Source organism: Chiloscyllium plagiosum, chromosome 10, assembly GCF_004010195.1.
Source record: "Chiloscyllium plagiosum isolate BGI_BamShark_2017 chromosome 10, ASM401019v2, whole genome shotgun sequence".
NCBI classification, from domain to species: Eukaryota; Metazoa; Chordata; class Chondrichthyes; order Orectolobiformes; family Hemiscylliidae; genus Chiloscyllium; species Chiloscyllium plagiosum.
This window is the reverse complement of record NC_057719.1, coordinates 63,510,602-63,529,227: the sequence shown is the minus strand read 5'-3', so window position 1 is coordinate 63,529,227 and position 18,626 is coordinate 63,510,602. Positions and strand designations below refer to the sequence as shown.

At 37.2% G+C, this 18,626-nt stretch overlaps 1 protein-coding gene and 1 long non-coding RNA gene across 9 annotated transcripts in view; both read right to left on the bottom strand.

Moving 5' to 3' along the window:
• LOC122553706 (gephyrin) overlaps positions 1-18,626 on the bottom strand; it is a 537,285-nt gene that overhangs the window by 369,760 nt on the left and 148,899 nt on the right. The window lies entirely within an intron of this gene.
• LOC122553707 overlaps positions 6,893-18,626 on the bottom strand; it is a 16,437-nt gene continuing 4,703 nt past the window's right edge. Inside the window, exons 2-3 of the long non-coding RNA XR_006312794.1 lie at positions 11,398-11,438; positions 6,893-7,647 (exon numbers count right to left, since the gene is read on the bottom strand). This is a non-coding gene — a long non-coding RNA (uncharacterized LOC122553707). The remainder of the gene's footprint in view (positions 7,648-11,397; positions 11,439-18,626) is intronic.

The following is an 18,626-nucleotide window of genomic DNA, read 5'->3' as shown; positions in this document are numbered from 1 at the left end:
ATTCTCCTCATGAATCTGCCTTTCATTCTATCACCTGATTTAAATTTTTCTCCATATCTTACAACTCTGTTTCTCTCATGGCTTAGTCTAGTTTTATTTTGAAACTATGTATTCTATGTACTGCAATCTCTTCCTGCTGGAGCCAATTCCAAGATCTAAACACTCGAGTAAAAATATTTGACTTAATGTTATGTACCTTGTATTTATGGCCCCAAATTATGGATTCTCCTACAAGTGGAAACGGTACCCCTTACAACAAAACAACTTTTTCTGCAGCAAGTGGAATGTAAAAATATAAGATATCACAAATGTAAAGCCAATCTGTTCCAAATCTGCCCACCCCCACCCTTGTCCATGTTAACAGAGCTGGATCTGTAGGCCAGCCAAACAACTCATTCCCAGGAGGCAAGCTGCTTTCCAAATTGTTACTGATACTTCATGGCTCAGATATTTTTGCTGTTCGAATGGTGTTTCTGCAATAAACTTACAGTATTAAGATTAGAGCTGTGCATGGTACAGTATAACCTGGCTTCCACACAAGTACACAAATTTAATTACTTTTGAATTTCAAGAAGTAAATCCCATTATTTGGCTAATGTATATTATTGCTCCACTAAGCTGTGGTGCTGCTTTTCATGATTTGTTGACCCATGTCCCTTAATCACTTTGCACCTTTGACCCATTCAATTTATTGCCCAAGGCAGGGTGACACGTCTACTCTCCTATCAAAGCACATCATCTCAACTCACATTTAGCTATGTTAATGTTAATTTGCTACTTAACTAACCAGCTTGCAAGTTTTCCAATGTCTTCTTGTGTTATATTGTATTTTCAGCGTTTGCTCTGGCTCTCTGTTTTGCATCATCTGCAAATGTTGCCAATGAGTTACTCATTCCTAATTACAAACCATGAATTAAAACATTCATAACCCCTTAGATAGTGAAGCAATCTATATCCATTATCAGCAAGACCTGGACAACATTCAAGCTTGAAGCTGATAAGTAACAATCAAGCAGAAGGTGGGTGGGTGTAGAACACAATTTGAGGAACTTCTGCTGTGTTTGCACAGAACTGAGATTATTCATGATAAATATTGAAGTCCCCTATCTAGAGCACATTCTGTGCCATGCCACCCTCAATCCTATCTCCATTTGGTGTTCAACATGGAGGAGTACTGATTCATCAGTCGAGGTGGTGACCAGAAGGTGGCAACAAGTTTTTACGTCCATGATTGACCCAATATCCAATTTTCACTGGGTCCAGAGCTCCAAGTAACTCTCTCCCATATTCCTTGGTGCCATCATCTCTAATTACCTTTCTGGAAGGGCAGGACAGGACATACTCTCCAACACTGATGTCTGAGATATTGTATCTTGACGAGTCTGGGTGACAGTTGTCAAAATATTGTCACAAGTCTCCAGATCACAGTAAAGAGGACTTTGCAATGGTCAAGAGGAATGTATTTAAGCTGTTATTTCTTGTGCCAGGTCAGTGCCAGGTAGTCTGCCTGGTTTCCTTATTTTGCTTACACTTTGTAGCAGCTTCATACAACTGATTGACTTGCTAGGGCATTTCACAGAGTATTTAAGAGTCAACCACTTTGCTGTGGACTGGGAGTCATAGGTAGGCCAGACCACATGTGGATGGCAGATTTCAAAATCTGACAATGGTTTAATGGTTGTTATTAGACTATCTTTTAGTTCCATAGTGATTAAGTGAATGCAAATTTCACCATCTGCTCTGGTTGGATTCGAACCCATGTCCCCACAGACTTTGCCTGAGTCTTGGAATGTTATTCAAGAGACATTAACATTATGCTACAGCCTCGTCTATTTATTGATCACTTGATTTTATAATTTCTCATTACCTTCTTGACACAGCTAGTTTTATACCAAAATACAACTAAACCCACTCAAATGTCTCTGCAAAACTGTTATTTCCTTAGCTGGTCCAAGTTCACAAATGTGGTCAGCTTTAGATCTTATATTGTACAGTACTGCATGTAAGGCAAGACAGTCATTATTGCACACATTAACAATAGTTATAAAATTGAAACCACTATGATTTTAAGCTTTGAGCCATTGATGTAAAAGCAGCTGAGGCTAGTATGGTTATTAAAGTAGCACCAATAAGTTTGAGAATGACCAGTATAAAACAATTTGGCAAGTAATCAGATGACTGCCTCAAGGTCAGTTTACACAAATGCAACAAAACATTCTGGTTTTAGAATTTGTGACTCAGGGGGCTAAATTCTTAGCAGGAATCAATGGTGTTTAGATTAAAAGCAAGAGTTCTGTTGATGTTGTTTTCCTAAACTTAAGTATCAGAGCCATTGTTGCACTACTGTTAAGCTAAGACTCTGTAACCCATGTTGAAAGCTCTATTGATGTCATGTTATACATAGGACAACAGTTAAACTCTTGAATCAAGTCTTTCATTCTCCTTATTTTAGCTACAGAATCAATTTTTATGAAGCCAAATTCAGCATTTTTAAGTGGCTTATGGGACTTACTAACTAACAACTTCATTTCTTTTTTTACAGTACGATATGTAACATATTGACCAGGATAAATTAAAACATATCAATTTCTATTCATGCTTCAGTGATTAGAAGAAATAGGAATATAAACAACACCAAAAAGTTGGCAGACACTAACATACTGTATTTTCATAAAGTTGCCTTTATTACAATCAGAGTTGCTCAATGAATTACAGCAATTATCAATTTAGTATTCTAAAAATAATAACCATTATAGTAATTATAATGAGGCACTTCTGACTTGTAATTTGTTAGGGGTGAAATGTTGCATGAAAATCAGGTTTTGAGTTAGAATGCTGTAAGCTTCGCCATTACAAAGAAGCTGGTCTGGGATGCATTTATCAAAAGCTTTTCAGCTTATGAAGAGCAGTTTACAGTGTAATGTAGAAGTGACTGATTACTGGCACTGGATATTTGCTCTGTTCTTATGAAGCAATATTAAATTTAAGCTGCACTTACAATTGCATTTCTTTTGGATACTCTTTTGGGTATATTAGATGTCAATTGTCAATGAGGAGGAAGATGCTGAGTAAATTTATTTCATCATACAATAATCTTGCCACTCAAGTTGTAACCTATGCACTGTGAACGCTACCTTTCCCAAAGGTAATCCACGGATTTTCCAGTGAACTGATGTTTCTTCGGAACTAACATCACTGTGCAGGAGGGTACATCCAAGTCTCTTTTGAAAATCATTTAATTCCACTCAATTCAAAATACATTTGATGCTCAAAATATCCTTGCAATGCTAAATTATAAAAATACAATCAGTTTACCCTGCTGCATCCCAAGATACAGGAACAAAAGTATCTTTCGTATTTGTTCTGCTTTACTATTGAACAGTCAAGATAAATGTAGAGGCAGTTATGAATCATGTTTTCCTCTTTGATAAACACTACAAAAGCAGCACTGCAACTTTGCTTTTATGTATTAATGCTGCACCAAACAGGGTATATATCTTGTAGTGCAATGTTCATTCAACACGGCAAGTCTGCATGTGTCAACCTAATTTACCTTCAAGCAGATTTCAGCTTTCCAATGTTGAAACCAATTCACTATGTGTAATTCAAAGAGACATATTCTGTTTCCCCTGCATAAATTTGAAATACTTTCATCACTCTATCCCAAAGATATCAAAACTAGGGACATCACATCTCCAACCACAAAAGATATAAACTCCAAAAATGCCATGAGGAATTTTTTACTTTCTGCCGAAACCAGAATTTTGTGCATCACTTTGCAACTTGTGCCACATATCCTTCAATTCTGAGATTAACGCATTCATGCGCTATCCATAAATTTACATGCAACCCGACAGCATCACTATTCCAAACTTCAAGCTAATTTTCACAATAATGCAAGACAAACCAAGTTATCAACAAAGAACAACACTGTAATTTGAACTAATCTATGGTACAATTATTTAATCTGAAAAGACATCACAGAAAGCAAACACAGTCACAAGAGATGAAAAATTCAGATATTGTACTCTTATACAATACAGTGAGGTATTAAAGTTGGGATTTAATGGCATTAGATACAGTCAAATTTATCTATAACAGAAAATTTAACTGTATATTTTTGTAGTTGACATGTTTCATTATACTTATGTAGCTGATATTTCATTAGTAAACTTGCGTGCCAAACTGTTAAGACAGAGCTAAATGATTGCACAACCAACAGATCAGATCTAAGTTCTGCCGTCCTGGCACTTCCAGTTGTGAATGATAATGGATAATTAAACAACACACTTGAGGAGGCGGCTCAACAAACATCCTCATCCTCAATGTTTGAAGAGTCCAGCACATGGTAAGAGCAGAAAGATGCACTCACAACAGTTTTCAACCAAACATATCAAGCGGGTAATCCACCTCGGTTCCTCCAGAGGTCCTCAGCATAATAAATGTCAGTCTTCAGCTAATTCGATTCACTTCAACACTATCACCAAACGACTGGAGGCTACAAAGGCAAAATTCTGGCAATAGTCCTGAAGACCTGTGTGCCACAATTTTCTGCACCTCTAGCCAGCTGTTCCAGTACATCTACCCAATTAGGTGGAAAACTGCCCAAGTACGTCCTGTTCACAAAAGCAAGACAAATCTAACCAAGCAAATTACTACCCAACAGTCTATTCTCAATCGTCATTAGAATAATAGAAATGCCACCAATAGTGCTATTAAGGAGTATGTGCTCAGAAACAACCTGTTCTATAACATTCAGTTTGGGTTCTGCCAGGGCCACTCTGCCCCTGACGCACTATACGTAGGTCCAAACATGGACCTAGCTGAATTCCAGAGGTAAGGCGAGAGTGACTGCTCTTGATATAAGGCCACATATGACTGAATGGGACATCAAGAAGACCTAGAGTTAAACTGGTGTTAATGACAATCAGAGGAAAACATTTTAGAATCATACCTGGCAAAAGGATGGTGGTTGTGGTTTTTGAGATCAGTCTCCTCAGTGCTAAGACATCTCTACAGGAATTAGTCACAGGTGTGTATTAGGTCAAACTATCTTCAGCTCCTTCATCAATGCAGAAGTGTGAATGAAGATCTGGGGGCAGGGGTGAGGGGGGTGGGGGGGGGAGAGGCACTCTCTGTTCCGTGATCTGTCAATAACAATAATCAGTCTGGATCTTTAAGACCTTTATTCTTTATTTCCTCATATGGCCAGGTACAGAGCATCTGGAAACACAGAGGTTGTATACTTCCGTATTCCTCAGAGGAGCTGCGCACATGGCTTAAAACACAGACATGTTCATACTTTTCTTAAAAAAGGGTACAGGCCATGATCGCATAGTACATTCAAAGAATTATCAATTAATACATGAGACTGCTTTATTTGACAGTTACTTGGTCCAATGATATTTCCTGGGAACCAACTTTGTTTTTCAACACTCAGGCCACCCTTATCTCACTAACAGAGCCATTGCACCTGCATCTGAAGGCCAGTTAGGATGGCCAGTCATGTCTTATCTAGTCTAGCTATTTCCATACTGTAAAGGGAGCATTGTCTGCTAATCTCTATTGAAGCAGACTGTGGTTAGTCAATTATGCAACATAGCAGAATTAGCAATTAGTAACTTAAAAGCCATCTTATGCAGCTTTAGCAGAATTGTCAATCTGCAGCCTAAAAGCCCCCCATTTTGTCATGTTATTTGCATCGAGAAGCCATCTTGTTGCCGCCTAAGTTGTTAAGAGCATCTGTTAAGTGGTTGTTCCTGACAACAACTAGTTACCTCAGCCTATATTCAGGTTTCAGATCCTCAGGAACATTCACCAATGATTGTGCATTGGTGACGAAGAAACAGCACTACCTGACGAAGAAGCAGCACTCCAAAAGCTTATTCTTCCAAATAAACCTGTCGGAGTATAACGTGGTGTTGTGTGATTTTTAAACTCTGTCCACCCCTGTCCAACACCAGCACCTCCACATCATGATTTCTCACAAGGAGGACTTTTTTTCAGGATCAGGGTTAGTTAGTTGAGAATAAGATTAAAACAATTTTTGTTCCCAATTATGCCCCACCACCATCTTCTGGGAATGTTTAGATATGACTGGAAGATGAGGCAATGACCTGGCAACGCTCTCTTGGTCAAACAGCTTCACGATGAGGCTCAATTTTAAATAATGGCCAGGAAATAACCCCAGCAGGGAGTCAAAGACATTTAGAAGAGAACAGAGAGAAACAAGGACTCCCATCAATAGGGGTTGGCATCTTATCGTATCAAAGAAGTGCATCCATAGAAATATTGTCAAAAAAATTTAGTGAACTTACTGTCCTATAACTGTAAAAAAAACGTATTGATAACACAAAAGCTCAGAGTAAAACTGAAGAGCATCCACCACTCCAAATTGTTACATCTTTCGAAAGGATACATTGAATAAAATAAATTTTACTTTTCGGACAAATAACGTTTTGTGCTGTGGAAAATAAATTGATTAGAGCAGTGGGTTGCCATGTTATCAGAAACCTCAAAAAAATCACTAAATACATAATTGCATACTTTGAATCAAATACAAAACTCATTTACTGATTTGTTCTAATTCACCATTGGAAGAGAGCAGCAAGCTCATCAAGACAGCTTTTAATTATTCTATACAAAAGTATGGTTAATCTTCCCTTTCCCTAACATGTTTAAGAACGGTAAGAGTGCTATGACATTTCTTCTCCTACTTTGATATTTATATTCATAATTCTATCAGATCCATCAAATACCAATATATTGGACAGCACTGCCAACCAGATTTTCAAACAACTCCATTGTCCACTCCTTAGCCCAAAGAACAGCTTCAATGTCAGCGTTACCGAACACCTGAAATATTTACATTATTTATTTCAGGTGGGAAATTATGATCAGAATTTCCATTTTAAATTAGGTAGCACGCCACAATTATGAATAAGTCGTCTTTGAATTGATGCCAGGTAGTCATAAAAGATTCCATGGCGCTGTTTGGTCCAATGTCCAGATAACATTTGCCCTCCAACGTACACGTTACAAACAGATGTATTGGTCATTTATCTAACTGTTCCTTTTGGGATCTAACTGTGTGAAAAATGGCTGTTATATTTGCTTTAATCTTCTGTTGCAAGAACTAGAGAGAATCAGGGGAAAATGCCTGCTATATTTGCTTTTATCTTCTGTTGCAAGAATTAGAGAGACGTGATGAAAGACTATGTTAATACAAATCACTAATAATGCTTGGGGGAACAACAGCAGTTTGTTGTCATAAATACTTGAGAGTTGGTCTTGATTGCTGGACCATTTATGTCACTAGCAGGACAGCGAAGAAATTGCTTGATATGTACTATAAATGCAGTCTGAACTCTTAGCAGAAAAGTGGGTCTCGTCTTCACAGTGTTAATGGGGATGATTTATGTTCCTGCATTGTCAAACTTTGACCCAGAAAGGGAGTAAATAAAACCATTGAATCTCATTCCTGCAAGTAGTAAATTGTTCCTAGAGATTTACAGAAAATATATATAGAAAAAAAATTTACCGTTTGCTTTTTTTCTCCCTTTTTCACAACTTTCTTTCACTCTCTTCATCTCTTTCTATATCTATTGATTCCAGTTTCTTCCTTTCTCCATTTTTTTGTTCTTAATCCTAAAATTAATTGATGAAGTACATTGCATTGTTTAGTAAGGTCTCGGATACCCTTGCTCTATTTAGATGCATTTAGACAGATTGATAAGGAAGTCAAAGGATATAAGGGGTTGACAGAAAAGTAGACTTAAGCCACAAACAGATCAGCCATGATCTCATCAAATGGTAGAACATGTTTGAGGGGCTGAATAGCCTATTCCAGCTCTTATTTATAGGTTTGTACGACCAGCAATTAATAGTTCAAAAATAATTGGAGATGCAAGGTGAGAGGAGAAACTCTATCTTATAGTGATCATGCACGATGCCTCAATGTTTCAAATTCTGCACCATCTTGAACTTCAGGGAGAACTCATGGCCTCTTTCAAAGGAGAAGAAATCCATTACGAAAATTTTAACTCATTGGGCATGAAGAAAATATGAGGCAGATATTAAAATTAATCTTAACACGAGATCTAGCTCTAGTATCAAATATTTTGCAAAGTCATAAGGAAGATTCACTTGAGTTCTCAGATGAAATAATTTTCATTTTTAATTAACTAATTTGGAGACCTCCATTTGCCTTCTTAATTGCTACACCAAGATCTTTCTGAATGAATACTTTGCTCAAATGCTGCATGTCGGAATTATAATCATTGCAAACAATCCCCTCTTAATTAAAACAAGTGAGCTTTGACAATTTTAAGTACAATGACTGATCTCTCAAATTGTGAAGTTGTCTCCAAACTAATTCTGAGGCATTATGTATTGTCTTGCTGCACTCCTCTACCCACTACATTTAAAATATCATTATTTTTTCCATAGATATTTGCAGCACAGATGTAACTCTATTAGTTCACCTCTGAGCCCTCCTCAGAACTATAAATTTCCATCTCAGCTGTAACTACACTCTGTACTAAATGGCATTTGTGGTCCATTTATAATAGCATTCTCAAACTGTGCACAATTCTCTAACTGCAGCCTCATCATTGCTTTCTCCAAATTCATTATTCTTGTTAAAAAAAGACTTTTGTTATGACTTTAGTCATCATAGAATGTTCACAGTTCATAAAGTGGCGATCTGGTGTTTTGTCATCCCTGTGGTTATGACCACTTAGCCTGGTGAGTCTACACCACCATCTAGTATGATATTGGTTGACCTTGAGCTGTAGTTCAAGTTTCTCACCCATTCCTTCTATCCATTGATTTCACAAGAGACCAAAAATCTGTCAAGCTCAACTTTCAATATACTCAATGATGAGAGCATTCACAAATGGGTGAAGAAATTTCTCCTCATCTTAGTCATAAACAACTTTCTCTTTATCCTCAGTCTGTGCCTCTAGGAGGCAGTCTGGTTTGGCATTCAATAAGATCACAGCTTATCTGTTTTCAGACTCAACTCCACTTCACTGTCTGCTGCATCCCTGCTCCCTCCCTTGTCAACCAAAAAGATGTATTTAATGCAGTCTTGAATAAACTCAACGAGCCAACTTCCATGATTTCTGGGGAACTACAATCTAATAGCCCTCTCTAGAGAGAACAATTCTTCTCATATCTGCCTTAAAACACGTGACCTCTTCTTCTTGGACTGTATCCTAGTGCTCGACTTTCCTACAACAAGTCGTATATTCTCCATATTCACCCTGTCTGGTCCTCTCATGTTCTTATTTATTTCAGTGACTCTATCGTACTTTTGTGAAACTGCACCCTCTTTTTCCTCATATCTGCGGAAAGCTTCATCCATGCAATTATTCTCTCTCGCCTAGATTATGCCAACTCTCTCCCAGTTGACCTCTCACGATGCACCCTCTGCTGCTCATACTCGAACTTCCATCAAGTCCAGTTCAACATCATCCCTGTGTTCACTAATTTAAGCTGACTGCTGGTCAGACAGTACCTAAAATTTTAAAACTTTCATCCTTATTTTGCAATCCTTGAATGGTTATGCCCCTCCCTATCTCTGAATCTCGTTCAGTTCCACAACCCTTAGAAATTTCTACTCTCATTCAATCCACATCTCTTGAGAAGTGAATTTTAATCACTCACATCTGCCTGTAATCCAAGCTCTGGAATTTCATCCATATAAATTTCTCTTCATTTTTCATATGCTCCATAACACCAATCTCTTTAACCAACCCTTGCCTAAAGTCTCAAGTGGCTAAGTGCCAAATATTCTTTAATTGTGTTGCTATGAAATGGTTCTACTACAAAAAAAGTGTTACATCAATGCACTATTAATATAATAGTATAATAATTATACTATTATACTAGTATCACATAATAGTATAATAATGTGATACTACTATTATATATCAGCACTAATGTGCTGTCCCCAATTATTAGCTTTGTGCATTTGATTGCACCAAAGTCAAGATCTTTGCTCTCTTTCCCACCACGTAATCTGGATCACTGTTCAAGATCATACATTATTTCTGAATACAAATATTAAAAACTTCAATAGTGATCAATATAACAGCAAAGTTAATCTAGCAAGGCCCAACATAATTATTGTGTTTGTTTTCAAATTGTGGGTTAATTCCACAGTGCACATCATTGCTGCTTTTTGTTCAAGCACCAAAGCTAACTGGTCATTGTGAATCTATTCCAAATTAGTTATCTTTATGTGGGAGACAACAATGCAAGGCAAGCCAAAGGGTTCTTCTGCAAAGCGGATGCAATTGTTTGCAGAGGTGGAATTGAATTTCACCACAGGTGGCACATGGATGGTTGCATTTGTGAATGTCAGGCTATATACGAGACAAGATTTCTGGTATTTTGACATATGCATTACAGGAAATACAGGCATTTTTTTTCTCTACAGCTGGAATAATAGCATAATGGAAATATTGGCATGATTTTGTTCCTTTACAGAGTACAGTAGCTTTGCACTTGAAGATCCTAATCCTGGAAAATAAAATTCAGACTATTTTCCCATTATCATTTCATAGGATGTGGGCATCACCTACAAGGTGAGCATGTGCTGCCCATCCTTGAACTGAGGGCAATTTAATGTTAACCATATGCTGCAGTCCAGACTGGATAAATATTGCATAAGCTCCATACGCTGCAATCTTCAGCTCATGCAAAACATTACCAACCATATCCAATACATTTCTGTGTCCAATCTACTTGTTCTCAATGACCCAGTTGAATTTTCATCCTAGTTATTTAAATTCTTTCATCATTCATAACCTCATCAAGCTCCCACAATACTTCAATACTCTAATTCTGTTCACTTGTGCAGACCTCCCTCCATTCAGCCTATCTAGTCACATTCATGTTTTCAACCACATGGGCAAAGATACCACTATCCACTCCAATGTACTCTTACAGTTCATCACTTTTGTCTCCTTTCAGACCTTACTTAAAATCCACCTCTTTTGGGCCATTCTAATCACGTCCTTGTTTGGTGCTGGCTTTTGTCTCCTTATGCCTTTGTGAAATATTCCTATGTACAATAAATGGAAGTTGCTATTGTTGTTCAGTACCTTCCCTCAACACTTTTTCACCCAGTTTCAGTATTTTAAATTCTTGCTAGGAAGCATTTAATGTGCTCACCATTTTATACAATCTTTCACACACAATGATGTTTATAAATCTTGCACTTTTAAAGGACCATTTATCCCATTTTTGCATTAAAATGAAAATTAATATTCAGAGCCTTCAAAAATTATTTGCTGTCTTTCTCAGTAAGGGACATTTCATTTTAGTTCAGAACAAAAATGAAGTGGGAAGACTCCGTCAACCATGATGCATTTAAAAATTCAAATTCACCTTGTGTTTCAATCACTCAGGAAACAACCTGAAAATCTTCACTTTTCTCATGGAAACAAAGAAAACAAAATTATCAATAAATTCAGCAGAATGTTACCAAAGAAACCACAAATAATGCAAGAAATTTCCCCTCCTCTCTCTCTGGATGTTAAAAGAATGCAATAATGCTTCCAATGATTATTTTTAACCTTCTGGCCTGCTTGCTTGCTTCCAATTTCACTGAATAATCTTTAGAAGAGGTATACGTTTTAGTTAATTTACAGCAAGACAGTGGCATAGTGGCAATGTCACTAGATTGGCAAACCAGAGCCCTGTTTAATGGCCTAATAACATGGGTGGTAGAATTAAAATTCAATTGATGAACATTCTGAAATATGAAGCTAGACTTATAAAGCTAGTCATATGATATCATCGATTCTACTCATTACTTCTTAATCTGTTGAAGCAACCAAATAACAAAAAGAGCAGGTTCTTGGTGAAATTCCTCATGTGGAAGTATCAGTTATTATTAACCATCAATTAGCCACAGTCATTCTTCTGTGAAGTAGACAAATTGTGTGCTTCATGATCTGTTTTTTTTTCGTAGCGTGGGAGGGGCAACTTGAATTTAGACTTAGAAAAGTACAACTTGGAGACTTGGTTTCTCATTGTAGCTCCCTCCTCTTCCCTGTTCCAATGCTATTGTAGTTGATCGATGAAATTGGTTTGCCAGATATGAACAATTTAAAACTGAGAAATGTAGGCTAACATATGACATGGGGTATGTTAAAAGACAGAAAAAGATATGGAAATAACATTCTGTCTTAAAGCACTCGTGTAATGTGTTTAGTAGGTTATTAATGTTGTCTACATAAGAGTTTGCTAATCATAAGTTAAATATGACTGAATTCACCAATTAAATTACTTATTTTAAATTTAGTAAATAGGAGAGTGACAGCAATGTTCAAATGTCACATGAATCCTAAAGATTTAACTGCAATTCAGAAGCAAATAAATAGTGGAATGAGAAGAGTTTTGTTTTTTGACATATGAAAGGAGGTTGCAGACACAGTATATCTGTAATTATAGTTAGTCTTCTGTGTGTCCCTCAGATGCTTATTGCCAAATGGCCTACTCCAGCTCCTATGTTCTTCTTCATTCTAAGTGTGTGTGCCTCATCTGTATTACAGATTATAAATCCGTGTATGCTTCCCCCATGTTCCTAACCACATTGCATTCTTTGCCTAGTTCTTGCACATTCTTTGTTTTCAATCTTTCTCACTCCAGCATGTTGTCAATTTCGTAAATTGAATCAGATTGTGGTACTGGTTCGGCACAAAGTAGGTGCAAACATCGTAGGGCTACATCCCACATTCGAAATATGATTAGATATGGAACCTTTTAGATGGAAATATCCACACTAAATTTTTATGTATTCTTAACTGCTGTCTAAAGCAGGCTTATTGCATAGTTACTGATGGCTCTAATGGTTCTTTAAAAATTCTTCACAAAATTATGTTTTGGAAAAAACATTCACTGCTTTTGCAGCAAATCATCAGATTTGAAAGATCTTCGGAGTCTTAACAATAATAGCTCTGAATATTCAGTTCCTTGATGATTGATTACATGTTATCTCTGGAGGGCAGATACAGAAGAAAAGCTAGTAAAAAAACCTAAATTCTTGACAAGGCTGTTACTATTTGTAATTTCTACAACATTGTTGGACAGATGGCAGGTTAACATTCATTTTTTCCTTCAACTACTTGCTACAATTTAGTTGATGTGATGTACATGGTGTTCCAAAGGAATATGGTGAAATTGCTCATAAAAAACTTGGCATTAAATGTAAACACTATACACATGCACTATATATATATTACTTGGATAGAAATGGTATAATCTCAAAATTCTGAAGTAAAATGAACAATGACCTGACAGAAATAAATTGCATGGACACAAAAAAAAAAGTGTCAGTGGAATGAGTTGGTCTCAGAGAGAGCAAACATGGATGTGAAATACCTCCTTTCATGCTGGTTGCATGAGTTCATCGTCTGCAGTTTTGAAAGAATATTAATAAGCTTTCCACCCTCCATAAGTTTGTAACTAAAATAGGAATTTCGATCAGATAAGATGGAGGTGAACATACTGCAGATCTTTATATCTCTAGGTTGCTGCTCTCTTACAGAAATTCACTGATGGAAGAGTGTGTTTGGCTGAAGATGTGACTTAGATAGATCAAAATTAGTGCCGTTGCTCTCTACAGAAGGCACCAGCACTCACTACAGAGGCTCACACTAGAGTGGGAATTGGATCCTCTGAACAGCATCTCAACAACTATCGAGTCATAAATACAGTTGTGTTTTTGTTCTAAATTTGTACTCCTTGTGTATCTCCCTCTGGCCAATTTTCTCCCCTCCCCTTAAAATTCGGAATCATGTGTAAAATTTTTTACGAGTCAAGTCTTGCACCTACAGTTCAATATATTGTCTTACTCTAAAATGTCCAGTTTTAGTGCAGCTGAGTGACTGCAGCAAGTCTTCACAGCTGTTGGGAAAAACTGAACAGGTGGAGATACTTTTCTGCGCAAAAGAGAAGATTTAAAGGAGACTTGATAGAGGTGTTTATGGATAAATAGACTGGATATATGGAGAGAATATTTCAAAGCTAAGTCATAAATGTATGTAAACTAATAAATCCAATAGGAAAATAGTAGCAGCTTGAAGTCATATCGAACTTGAAATATGAAGTATGTTTCTCTCGTCACAGATGCTACTAGACCTTCTCCATCATTTTCTGATTTTGTTTCAGATCCCTAGCATTCAAAGTCTTTGCTCAGAATGATCAGAACATGGAACTTGCTGTCACAAGAAATAATTGAGCCAAATAGCTCAGGTACTTTCAAAAGGAAACTAAAGGAGTATCTGAGAAAACAAGAATAGGAAGAAATAGCAAAAGGCTGAAGTGAAACATATCGACTTTGAGGACTCTCATGGAGCATTAACACCAAAGATGAGCTATGCCCAAGGCTCATTCTGTGCTGTATATTTCATGCCATTTTTCATACAAATATTTATCATATTGAAATATACCACTTTCTTAAAGAGCTTTGTGTGATATTTGCTGTTTACTGTCTTGTTGGCATGGGTGTAAGTGGGCTGAGATATAGGAAATGGATCGAAACATACATATAAATGTTAGGTAAGGGATAACAGTCATTCAATCTGAAATAGTATCCATTGGTAGAGTTCAAAAAAGATTTGGGAGTGATTATACATCATACCCTAAAGTGGTAATCAGTGTGAAATTGAGCATGGTGGCATATAAAGTGAATTAAATTAGAAGTCAAACAAGTTATACTGACATTTTCTTCAATTGCTGGTTTTAATTATCTGGGTACAATTGATACCAACAGAAGAAGTTGTTGATCATGTATAAAGTATGCTGGTTCGAACTTTTGTACCTGTTTTAGCTGCTCATTTAAAAAATAATCAACCAATGTGGGTCCTATTGAAAGTGAGTCTAGGGGATTAAAAATGGAAAATAAGGAGACAACAGATGAACTAAACAGGTACTTTACATCACTCTTCATGAGGAAGGACACGTAGCATCGCAGAAATAGTTGCAAATCAGGAAATCAAAGGAATGTAGAGACCCTCGAAACTTGCAATCACCAGGAAAGTGCTACAGAGCAACTGTTGGAGCTATGGACTGACAAGACCGCGAGTCGTCATGCATCACATCCCAGAATTTTAAAATAAGTGGTGACTGAGAATAGTTGATACCTGGATTTTAATTTTCCAAAATATCCTTGATTCGTGGAAGTTTGTGCAAAATTGGAAAATAACAAAGTAATTCTTTGATTCCAAGAGGGAAGACAGCAGAAAGCAGTAAAAACCAATGACAAGTCAGTTAGCTGAACATCTGGCATAGAAAAGATTTTGGAAGCTAATTTTAAAGCAGTTAATGTAGGGCACTTAGACATGTTCAAGATAATCAATCTTTTTAAGGAGAAATCATGTTTAAACAATCAATTAGAATTCTTTGAGGTATAACACATGCTGTGGATAAAGAGAAAGTGAATCCAGAAGGTATTTAATAGTGTACCAGAAAGGTTATTGTGCAAAATAATAGCCCATGATGCCAAGGTGATATATTGGCATGAATAGAAGTTTGGATAACTAACAAAAAACAGAGTAGGCACAATTGGGTCTTTTGGGTTGGCAAGTTGCCATGAGTTGTGTGCCACAGGCATAAGTGATGGTATCTCAACTTATTGAAATGTATATAAATTACATGGTTAAATTTACTGAAGATTTTTAAGATAGGTAGAAAACTAAGTTGTGAAGAGGTAATTAGGAGGCGATAAAACAATATAGATAGGTTAAGTGCATGGGCAAGTATCTGACAAATGAAGAATAATGCGGGAAAATGTGAAGTTGCCCATTTTGGCAAAAAGCATAAAAAAAGCATATTATCGAAGTGATAATAAATTGAAGACCTCTGAGATGCAGGGTGATCTCAGTGACTTGTACACAAATCACAAAAGATTAGTACTTAAAGCCAAAGCACAAAGGGATCTGGGAGTGCTAGTCCAGGATTCTCTAAAGGTAAACATGCAGGTTGAGTCCGTGATTAAGAAAGCGAATGCAATGTTGTCTCTTATCTCAAGAGGGTTGGAATATAAAAGCAGAGATGTACTACTAAGACTTTATAAAGCTCTGGTTAGGCCCCATTTGGAGTACTGTGTCCAGTTTTGGTCCCCACACCTCAGGAAGGACATACTGGCACTGGAACGTGTCCAGCGGAGATTCACACGAATGATCCCTGGAATGACAGGTCTAACATATGAGGAACGGCTGAGGATACTGGGATTGTATTCGTTGGAGTTTAGAAGATTAAGGGGAGACTTAATAGAGACGTACAAAATAATACATGGCTTGGAAAAGGTGGATGCTAGGAAATTGTTTCAGTTAAACGAGGAGACTAGGACTCGTGGACACAGCCTTAGAATTAGAGGGGGTCATTTCAGAACAGAAATGCGGAGGCATTTCTTCAGCCAGAGAGTGGTGGGCCTGTGGAATTCATTGCCACGGAGTGCAGTGGAAGCCGGGACGCTAAATGTCTTCAAGGCCGAGATTGATAGATTCTTGTTGTCTCGAGGAATTAAGGGCTACGGGGAGAACGCTGGTAAGTGGAGCTGAAATGCGCATCAGCCATGATTGAATGGCGGAGTGGACTTGATGGGCCGAATGGCCTTACTTCCACTCCTATGTCTTATGGTCTTATGGTATGCATGTAAAACATGTAATTAAGAACGGTAGCACATTATTACTTATTACAAGCGGAAATTAGTCCAAAAGTAAGGCAGTTTAACTTATACTTTAGCTATATAGGGATTGGTGAGACTACATCTTGAGTACTGTGCAAAGTATTGGTCTCCTTATTAAAAGAAGGATCAAAGAATTTTCAGATAAGGCAAGCCTTACTTGTCCAATGAGGAAAGGATAGACAGGCTAAACTTATATCTGATGGAGTTATAAGAGTAACAGGTGACTTGATTCAAACATTTAAGATTCTGAGGATTCTTGGCAGGGTAAGCATAGGAAGCATATTTCCACTGCTGCAAGATTTTAGAATCAGGGGTCACTATTTAAAAACAGAGGATCACCCATTTAAGGCAAAGTTGAGGAGAATGTCTTTTAAATCAAACAGTCATGAATCTTTGAAAGCCTTCCTCAAAAGGTGATCAAAGTAGAGTTTTCTTTAAGGCTGAGGTAGATAGATTCTTGACGAGAAAAGGGGTGACAAATTATTGCAGTAGGCAAGGATGTAGAATAATCAGATGAGACAGGATCTTACAGAATGGTGCAGCAGGCTTGAGGGTATGACTGGTTTATTTCAGCTCCCAATTCATACATTCATGTCCTGTAGATATCAGCAAAACAATAGGTTAAATATTTCTAAACAGCATTCCATGCAGGAGGGTTTTCACAATGGTATGGCTTTAGTTGTGCAACATAGTGTTTGCTGTTTTTTTTCTGTACAGTGGGACTCAACAAATGTACCTCCAATATGGCCAGGACCAAGGCTTCTTGATGCAGAGAGATACAGGGACTTGACCAGAACAGTGCATTGGTGTGTACATTAAGCCTTTATGATGAATAATTGTGCTATGTTAACTAAACTTAACAACAGTAGAAATGAAACAATGTAGGAAAAAGATACATTTTATCAGTTGGATTCTGTAAGCTGGCAAAAAAGGACATTACTGTTGTACTGTGCCACAGAAAGATTATATCAAGGACACTTATCAGAATAAAAACATTTGATATGTAGAAACAAAATGTTTACTTAAGTGAGCTTAATTCAAGACGAAAATGAAACTGAAGTGTTGAGTTGACAAATTGCTATACATAAAAAAAATCCAAGATATGAGACTTCAAAATTAAGAAGATAAACTTAAGGATAAACTTGGGGAGGTTTAAAGATTTCAAAGAACGTAGACATGAGATCTACTGGTGTTCTGTTCAGTTTAAAAGGAAGCTAGATTAACTTTTCACAGATTCGGGGTTTAAAAAAAAGTACTTCAGTTATCAGGGTGGGTCAGAACACTTATTGATCCAAGAGATTGCGTAGCACCAAAAAGTGGTCATGAAACTTGACAGATTACTTGCACACGAATACTGGAAGGACTTAAACTGATGATCCAGATTATACAATAAATATCTTTTAAGAGATAGCTAATTAGTGGTTCCAGTATTTGTACAGTATTATTAATCACATATCTGTTTTTCTCTAAATACACAACCTCATAATGTATCACAAATACAAAACCAGAGGATAATTAATATCGTTTTGGGATACTTGAGGCAGCTGACATTTTAATTGAAATGGCCAGTTTTCCTTTCCTTGAGCAGACAGTTATGGCTAAAAATAATTAATGTATAATGAGATGACTGTGTAACTAATACCCAAGATGGAAATGTGTTGCTGGAAAAGCGCAGCAGGTCAGGCAGCATCTAGGGAACAGGAGAATCGACGTTTCGGGCATTAGCCCTTCTTCAGGAATGAGGAAAGTTGGTCCAGCAGGCTAAGATAAAAGATAGGGAGGAGGGACTTGGGGGAGGGGCGTCGGAAATGTGATAGGTGGAAAGAGGACAAGGTGAGGGTGATAGGTCAGACTGGGGGGGGGGCGGAGAGGTCGGGAAGAGGATTGCAGGTTAGGAAGGCGGTGCTGAATTCGATGGATT